At 36.6% G+C, this 9,327-nt stretch overlaps 1 long non-coding RNA gene across 1 annotated transcript in view; it reads left to right on the plus strand.

The window, feature by feature from the left end:
- The first annotated feature begins 8,051 nt into the window (after positions 1 to 8,051).
- The window catches only part of LOC122155199, a 50,550-nt gene continuing 49,274 nt past the window's right edge, over positions 8,052 to 9,327 (plus strand). The window contains exons 1-2 of the long non-coding RNA XR_006167164.1: positions 8,052 to 8,097; positions 8,831 to 8,910. This is a non-coding gene — a long non-coding RNA (uncharacterized LOC122155199). The remainder of the gene's footprint in view (positions 8,098 to 8,830; positions 8,911 to 9,327) is intronic.

Below are 9,327 nucleotides of genomic sequence, written 5' to 3' on the forward strand. Positions count from 1 at the left end.
AAAACTTCTTTCAAACAGTGGTCAGGCACTGGAATGGCTGCCCAGGGAAGTGGTGGAGTTGCTGTCCCTGGCATTGTTCAAGAGGCGTCTGGGTGAGGAGCTACGAGAGATGGTTTGGTGGCTTGTGGTAGCTGTGGTAATGGGGGGACGGTTGGACAAGACGATCTTGAAGGTCCTTTCCAACTTTGTGATTCTATGATTCTATGAAAGAGGTAGGAACAGAAAGTCAGATGATCTCTGATGTTAGCATGAAAGTTAGTGAAAAAGAAATAGCTTGAACTTTGATTTGCTGAGGTTAAAATTGGAATATTAAATTAAGGCTTTTTTAAATACAGATTTGCTTTGATGAGACATGATTCCTTAACCCAGCCCCTATCCTCTTCAAAAATGATCTTATCTTTCCCCTCGCCCCAATGGTAAAAACAGTGTAATTGCTTAGAAACAGCCCTTCTAAAATCAAGTATCAATAGACTATTTACAAGGTGTCTAAATGGTAATAGCTTATTATATTGTTTACAACTATTCTGAAAAGCTTAAGAGGAGTCTGTAAGAAAAATCTAAAAAAAAATTTCTCATTGAAATAAAAAGGAATCAAACCATTTATTTCGATGTATATTATACAGATTACATAATGCATTATGAATTGTTTTGAGGACAGGATTTTGAGATCTGAAATAGGTCATACAACACTGGCTGAGATAAAACTGTCATACAGATAGGTGAGACGTGAGCATTTTTACTATTTTTATCTGGCTATAAAATGAAAACTTTCTGAAGGAGATAGGAAGGAATGTATGAAATTACTAGTTTGTCAAAAAAAAAAAAAATGCTCATTGATTAGTACTTTGGATTTTAATATGCATTTGATAATTTGAGAAAATGAAGTAAGTGTTGAATTCTGTCCTTTAATTGAGAATTCTTAAATTAAGAAATAAGTTTGAATTGGCATAAATAAGTGCACTGTTAATTTAAAACTCTCTGAAAGATTAGAGCCGTAAGCAAAAATATCTCTAGTTAGGGTTAGCATTGTACTCCTATGTGAGGCAGCAATTTGGGTCAGTCATTCCTCAAAAAAAGGGAACATCACACAGATGAAGGTTGGTTGTATTGTCATGGACTGATCTCCAGATTATGAGTTAAGAAAGCTGAAGAGAAAGGTGGAGGTGAAAATTTGTCCTTTCGCTGAGATAACATTACAGAAAGCCATAGTAAAATAACAGATCAAGGAAATAAACCAAAGCCATGAAGAAAGCCAACAGAGTCCTTTGCTCCAAGAAAGTTGGCAGAAGCCTAGCAAAAGATTCTGTTTTGAGATCTAAAGTAATTTTAGCAGGTTTAAGATTTTTCTGTAAAGCAGGAAATAAGTGACTTTGAATGACTATGTTGTGAGAATTAGTATATATGTTCTTTATAACTGAGTTTAGTCCAATCTGAGAGTCAACTTGTGGAACTTGATAGGAGGTTGGGCAGAGTGGGGAGCAAGACATCCTCAGTGCACGTTCCCGGGATGCTCTTCATCAGGACTGTGACTAAGTCTTTGTTTTCTAAGATTACTGATCTGAAGGCTGTTTGCAAAAGGTTAAAAAAAAGCAGTGAAAGTAGCTCTGCATTACTGTGTACACAAAAGCAGCCCTGTTCTTCAAGTGCTGTGAACATCTGTTGAAGTAACTTCATAGGTATGGAGTGTATGAAGCACGTAAAAGAATGGTGATAGTGGAAAGATACAATTCAATTCATTCTGAATTTTGAACACAGAAGAATTATTATTTTTTTTTTAATTTTTCCTTACTGCGGAAGAGCGATGTGAGTACAGCAGCAGCAATCTGATAACACTTATATTCATAGCAAAAGGTTTTGTAGTTTTCACCCATTTCTCCAATTTCAATCATATACTGTCTCTTTCAGTGAATTATATTAAAAAAAAAAAAAATAGAAAAAGAAAAAAAGAGAGAGGAAAAAAAAGAAAGAAAGCTGAGATAGGAGACTGTCTTTATCCTGAAATGAAAGCATTACTCCTGGCATATTTGCAGAAGTTTACAGTGCATTTGAATAGGGGGAAAATATAACAGAATGTGCTGTCATATTTGGAAAATTGAAGTCCTAGAGAAGTCAAAAGAATTGCTTCTCTAATTTTACCTTCATTATGAAATGCCTTAAGGCCCTAGCTGTACAGTCTCTTTACTGTTGCTTCACCCACAGCCATTGCATCTGTTCTGTGGATCTTTTACAGAAAGGCTGCAGCCACCTCTTAATAATAAATACACTTGTTGAGTGCTAGACTAAGAAGTCTTCCTGAACAGTCAAAACAAAAAAGTTCAAAGACATCACTTACCTTGTAGCTTGTTGTTCTTCTGCTCTTGTAACTCATTTTGAAAAATTTGAAGTCCCTGCTGTTAATCAGTTGTGTGACATTTTTAAAAACTTTGCATGAAACTTCGTCACGAAACAGGGAATGGGTATAACAAGTCTCTTCTGGGAAAAGAAAAAAAAAAAATTACATTGAATTAGTATTCATCAGAATTGACTTTTGAGTGCATGTCTGTCTTCTTGGGCTGCTCACAGTGGAAGGAGTAAATTAATAAAAAGAGGAATAGCGAAGAAGGAACAAGAGAAGGATTTGTCCTTGCAGGACTTGACTTCAGGGTGCTGGATCAAGAGTGGAGTGGATGGTGCAGGGGTAGTATGGGACTGAATGCAGTCTGTAGGTAGCTGGCTGTTGTGCAACACAGCTGCAGGCACAAATACACATTATTCTCAGGCTGACCAATTTCTCCTCTGCCCCCAGGATCTGTCTTCAAAGAGAGGCAGGGGAGTGAGCAAAATAATTAACAAAATCAAGAAGGAGAGGCAACAAACAGATGATCCAAACACAATGGCAATGAAATAGGCAGAGAAGAGGGAGAAACATAGCTGTGGGATGATTGATTCAGCTGAGTAGATATTTCAGCCTATGGTAGACTGTCTTTACATATTAAAAACTCATGTAGTAAGACTGAAAAAGAAAAAGATAAGTTATTTCGGCCTTGAACAAAGAGGTAAATGAAGCATTTTCTGTTCTTGTTCAATAGCAAGTGTTGTGTTCCCCTTGTAAAGCTTTGGGTCATTTTCATTTAAAGTAAACTGAAATTGATACCAAATGAGGTGCATAACCTAGACACCTTTCTTCTGGCTTAGGAAAGTGAAACACAACTTCAGAAAGAAAGGAGTGTTTGTATAGGAATGCTAGGAATTAAATTATTTGCTGTTTGCTTGATATTTTTATTTTAATCCTCATTTCATTTTCACTAGATGCTGGATAAAGTAAATCAATGTTAATGTGTTTTTATAGAATTGATATTTTCCATTAACATATATAATACAATAAATCTCCCAAAAGGTCCTTTATCTGTTCTGACACATTTTTTCCTTTAATGTATGGCCTTGCCAGAGGAGGACAGAAGAAATATTGTTTTTTATAACAGATGATGTTCATATTACTCATGTAAGCTAGTAATGCTAATGCTGCTAGCAGGTTCCTTAAATCAGAATATCATCCTGCTCTTTTCAATACCATATTCTCACGATGAAAAAGCCATTGCTGAGATGGGTACTAATTACTATTGACACATAAGGAGGAAATTAGTGTTAGAAATAATTAATATGAAAAACAGACGAATGAAATGGGAACGTGAGTCGTTTGTTATCTAAATGAAGTGCAGAAGTTAGTAATATTCTTCAAGAAAGAAATAATGTCATGGGGTCTGAGTCGAGTTAGGAGAGAGTGCAGAGGGTAGGCCCATGTGCTGTGATGGAGAGATCGAATGCTTTGCAGATTGAGATTTCTGTTGCTGCTGAACCAATTCTGCAGTGAGTGGTGCCACTGGGATCTGCAGGCAGAGGTATAGGGTGACAAGTGGAACAAGACCCTCTCTGCCAAATAGCAAAAGCTGTTTAAAAGTGGTTTACCTGTTGGAGAAATGCTTTGCACTAAAATCTTTTCTCCTGTCTCCCACACACCTTTGCACAGACCTGCTTTCTTCTACAGGGTTAGCGAGTGCAAGCATGCATGGGCACTGAACCACTATGAACATGAGATCTAGCCCACACTAAACCATGTGAGGTTTTGGTAGCACATTTGAAAATGGTTGCTTGTTGAAGCATTCTGGCTATATACAAATTATTTTCTTGCATTTCTGAATGTTTAGGAAAGAGGAAAGTTGAAAGAATGTAGATACCATTCTAGAGGACCAGGACTTCTGAAGATCAGGAGAGAAATAGCATTAATTTGCAGAAAATAAACAGAAACAGCATAAATTACTTCAATATAATACATATTTTAATATACATTGACTGGAAATCTAAATTTTCAACACAGCAGATAAATTTCCCTATGAGATGGAGTAGGAATCTTGCTGTTAGTAATGTAATTCTCTGTTAGACCACATTTCCAAATAAGCTTTCCTCACTGATAGGCCCAACATCCTTGCTTATTTACCACAGGTGTTGAATAAGGTAAAAACTAACCTCTGTAAAACGGGTGCTGAACACACTCATGAAACAGTGCTGTCATCTGCACAGAACAAACAGCCTGAGGTGGAAAATACATTAAGAAGGATGTGTGTGCATGTTGCAATGCCGTATCCAAAAATAGTGCAAAATATATTCCTGTTTCTTAATAAATAAAAGAGCTTTTTAAGTGAGAAAGACTTAAAAGTTTCCCAAGCCTAATCTTTCAATCATAGATAAGCATAAGTACATATTAGGAGCATGTCTCCCAGTAAGACAGGACCAATAGGAAAATAGACACAGTAAGACTGATATGCAGTGTTGCAGCCCGTGCTGAATTGCAAGATTTGCACTGTTGTGTTCATGTGTGAATCAAAATCTCTGATTTCAACAATGCTTCATTGCAGGCTGGCTGCAGTCCTGCTCCTCAAAGGCTGGGCTGTATTAGCTCAGCATCTTGGCCCCACACATGTCCAACTTTCCCTCTCAGTTTTACTCAGTTGTTTCCTACAGCTAACACCTATAACTTTCAAAAGCAGGTAGTCTCAGTTGTTTATAAGTAGTTCTTCTAATTGACAGATCTTTAGATTCTATGCTTGACATATTTGCTCCTGAAAAACCCTTGGCAAACCTCAGGTAGGAGGTTTCTAATGCTTTCAGCTTCAAGAATGGCTTGTCTGCAGCCTGCTCATGATAAGGGGCTGTGAAACTGTGATAGCATGCTTCCCCAGACAATTGCCATTCTGACCACTAGCTCCATGTGTCACTGAGCCTTTCTGTTCACAGAGCTTATCAGGGTTGTGGTTTCCTTCATACTGGGTCTGTGCTGACGTGAATTCAAGGACTGATTGATAACTGGTACTATGTGAATGGATATATGTGTCCACCCTCATCAGGTTGCTGATCTCATTTGTTAATTTTCTGAACGGAAAAGGTAATTGAGTTACCTTTGCCAGAGAAAGTTAAACGAATAGGAAAAGGTTATTTGTAATATTGAAGTACAAACAGAAGTAGCAAAAGGCCATTATGCAGTAATGTTGCAGTTAAGGAAACAGTTATGAGTCAGATGAATTAATATTTTGTTTCAATAACATCAGTTGTGTTGAATAAAGAAGCAAAAAGCAGCAGATAAAAAACACTTACATGGCCAAGGAAACATACATATCCAAACTTAAAGTAAAACACAGCACAGTTTCTGTGCTCATGCTGAAACAAACTGTAAACTATTCTTCAGAGAACAAATAACTGGCACCTGAAACTGTGATACAACAAGGAATTAAAATCTTAAAACATATATAAGCCAAGAATAGTGTTCTCGGACAGAAGAAAGAAAAATACAAATCTTTTGTTAAAGAAAAAAAAACAACAAAAACTTTGATAATATGCAGGACTTCAGAATGATTGAAAGAAAGAGTAAATAATTGCTGGAAGTACCTGAGCTACAAAAGATTCAGTACAATCTAACTTGAAAATATAATTGGAATTCTAGACTCTGTGACTGCTGTACACTATTTTGAGACCTCTTGGGGAGATACTCGTAAAGACAAAAGAATTCAGGAGGCAGGATAAAATACTTTTGAAGTAAGCAAAGGATTTCATAATTAGAGCAATCAGTCTACTGACAAGAGAAATCGGAGATGATAGAGAGGTTGCACCTAGATTTTTATATTATTATTTGTTAGAGACATCTAACACGTGTGTGGAGTTTATTTGTTTTGTGTTTTTTTTTTGTTGTTGTTGTTGCTTTTTCCTTGAATTACATATATAAATTTACAGCATCAGCAGGAAAAAAAATGGTGGACAATGCTAACAAATGGTAGAAAAATGCTAACAAAATTTGGTGATGGCAGAATCTGAGAAGCATTGTCAACATAAAGGTGGAACTGGAATGTCACACAGTGGTGTCCAACATTGATAAATGAAGTAATAAAAACGGGAAAGATGTAATAGAAAATGCAGAGTCATGCCCCTGGAGGCTAATGAGAACATCTGTTAAACCATAGCATGTTGTAAGGTAGAAATGATGGAGAGAGGGAAATTCAATGCTTAGTATTCAGTGTTTGACTGTTTTTGAGTCACAATTGTGATATGGATGAGGAAAGGGTGTGTGCAAAGCTGGGCACTGAAAGGGAAGTTTTAACGTTGTTGTACAAAACATTGGTCAGACCTTTGGAGGATTGCTTAAAATTCTGTCCACCACCCTTCAGAAGAGATCAGTTTCCAACCAGAACTGATGAAGAAAGTATGTACTAGAATAAAAAGAGGATGGAATGCTCATCTCCTGGGACAATACTGAAAGAACTTTATTATCATAGAAAAACAAAGACTGAAAGTAGATACAATGTATTTTCTGTACTCTGAGGAGGGGATAAGGACTAGAAAGGAAAGAGCTTTTGAAGCTTAAAGGACAGAACTGATTTAAAAGCAAATGAATATAAACATGCTGTAGGTAAAGTGATTGTAAATGTAAAGGCCCTTTGGAGGGGAGAAGGGATACAAAAGTGCTTGGAAAATTACATCTGAAAGAAATGACCAATGGTTTCAGTTCGGTTATATGATATGCTTGTCATTGCACAGGAGTGTCGTCAGTGGGTCGTCAGGCCCAAGAAGTCTTTAATGCCTGTGTGCCTCTTTACCCAAGTGATATAAATTGGTGTGAAGCCCCTTAAGCTTTTCTGTACTAATTAACCGTGCTTCAATACTACTTACCTCTCAGCAAATCAGCACTGCATTTTAGGTAATTAAGTTTAGCACATCTCCCTGCAGTGAGTACAGGCTTCTGGGAATCTTTTCCATAAATTTTGAAGCTATTTTTGAAAAAAATCTTTCTTCAATATGCATAAATATCTGAAAAGGAACATAAGTGCATATTCAGAGTGGCTCGCCTCTCCTAGTGTGTATGGCAGAAATAATTCTGCTGTAATATCAGTATAGATGATAAATGCTAAAAATAGTTTGAAGAGTTTCACTGTAACTGTAATTACTTTCAATCTCATGTTTATTATGGGCTGCACAAATGACTTATAGTGACAATTTGTTACTCGTTCTTCAAAGTGGTATTTCTAATTGTGTTTTGGGGTTATTTTCACTACAGTTGTACTTGCCAAGAAAAAACATATTAAAGTAATGTTGCTTTTTATTTGAGAAATCTAGTACTTCCTTAGAAGAAGAGAGAAAGATGAGTTTAATACAAAAGGGAGCTGACTCACAAACCAAGAAAAACATGTTTTATTTGTGCTTCCCCTGAAAATCCTGCCACAAGGCACAGATTGCCCCTGATTGTTGCATTTCACATGAGAAAGCGAATGCTGCCATTCTGCCTCACAGAACAGAATGATCAGTACAAGCTGTAGATGTAGCAAATAACTGTTTCACACATACAAGGTCTGTGACATGAAATCATCTTTTCTTCCTGTACTAAGCAAAGACAGAAGAATGAGGAACAGGGATAAGTCTCTGGGTCCTTTTCTAGATGACCCCGCCTGATCCAGGAGACATGCTGCATGGACATTGCTTTAGCTCAATACTTATTTTCCTGATTTGCACCAGTAAACACTGCCTTCTGTTTCAGGTTACCTCCGAGTAGTTCTGCATATCACTGTGGAGTAAATGGTGAGTATTACATTAAACCTTGTGTTCTATATCTTCCTTACTGCAAAACATAAGGAAAAAAGTAGCTGTGAAGACAATAAGGCTGCAAGGAGGAGGAGACAAGTGGAAGGTAAGGCATGATCTGCTGTGTAACTGAGGATGAGGTAGCCAATTTGACACATGGAAAAATAAATTTAGATTAGAATCACATAACATTAACATGTGAGCTTAGTCAAGCAAGAAGAAAAGCCTGCTGGTTTTCTAGAATATTGTAATTCAGTTGCTAACAGTGAAAATGCACAAATTAGGGACATTGTGATTTCCTGAAAATGTCTGGCTCATGGAAAGCAGGGCCTGAACAAAACAGTGTGCCTGCAGATTTTAAAAACTCTGCCTTTAGAAATGGGAAAGAATTACAAGACTTTACTTTGGAAAGGCATGCTGACAGCTGTAAGAAGCCAATGTTAACAGTACCATTAAAATCAGTGTAACTGACTGTGCGAGTAGGGCAATCGGGCTTTGGTCCCATACTCTTGCTTTGTAAACATCAGGATCCCTTAGATGAATGTAATACCAACTAGTGAATGACATGTTAAAGCCTTAGTAAAATTAACTGTGTCTGAAAGGCTGTTCCTTTAAAATGGAAAGCAAATGGCTCAAATGAAATGTGGGATGCAGGAGGAGAGGAAATCAATAAACCAACAAACTGTCGATGATGTGGAAATAATTTCTTTATGTTTTCCTGTTTCTGTAGTTTATAGTTAGCACTAGTACATCAACTTAACAGCTTTGTGCAAGTGAAGAAAACTAAATCCAAACTCAGAAACTGCTGTGGTGAGTTCCCTTTTCTTCAATGAATTCTCCTGCCTTCTATGAAACATAAGATTTTTTACTTATTTATTTACTTATTTATCTATTTTAGCAAGAACTACGTAAAAGTTGGTTGCTGTTTGAATTTTATTATTTTGTTGGCTTTTTTGTTGTTGTTATTTTCTGCATGATGTTCATCTCATTTTATTACCAGAGAGATTCTGAAACTGAATTTCAGTGTTCCTGGTGAATTTCCATTCAGCATTTCTATTTGTAGAGAAGAGAAAGATTTTAAAAATATGTACCCAAAGTCATTCACATATATCAGATTGTTCGGGCTACTTATATGTACTTTATGTCACCTTGAATTTGTATTTCAGGACATAAAGATGGATAGGATAGGATAGGATAGGATAGGATAGGATAGGATAGGATAGGATA

The sequence above is a fragment of the Centrocercus urophasianus genome, unplaced genomic scaffold, assembly GCF_019232065.1.
Source record: "Centrocercus urophasianus isolate 14NV4802_14NV808 unplaced genomic scaffold, USGS_Curo_1.0 seq_11, whole genome shotgun sequence".
NCBI classification, from domain to species: Eukaryota; Metazoa; Chordata; class Aves; order Galliformes; family Phasianidae; genus Centrocercus; species Centrocercus urophasianus.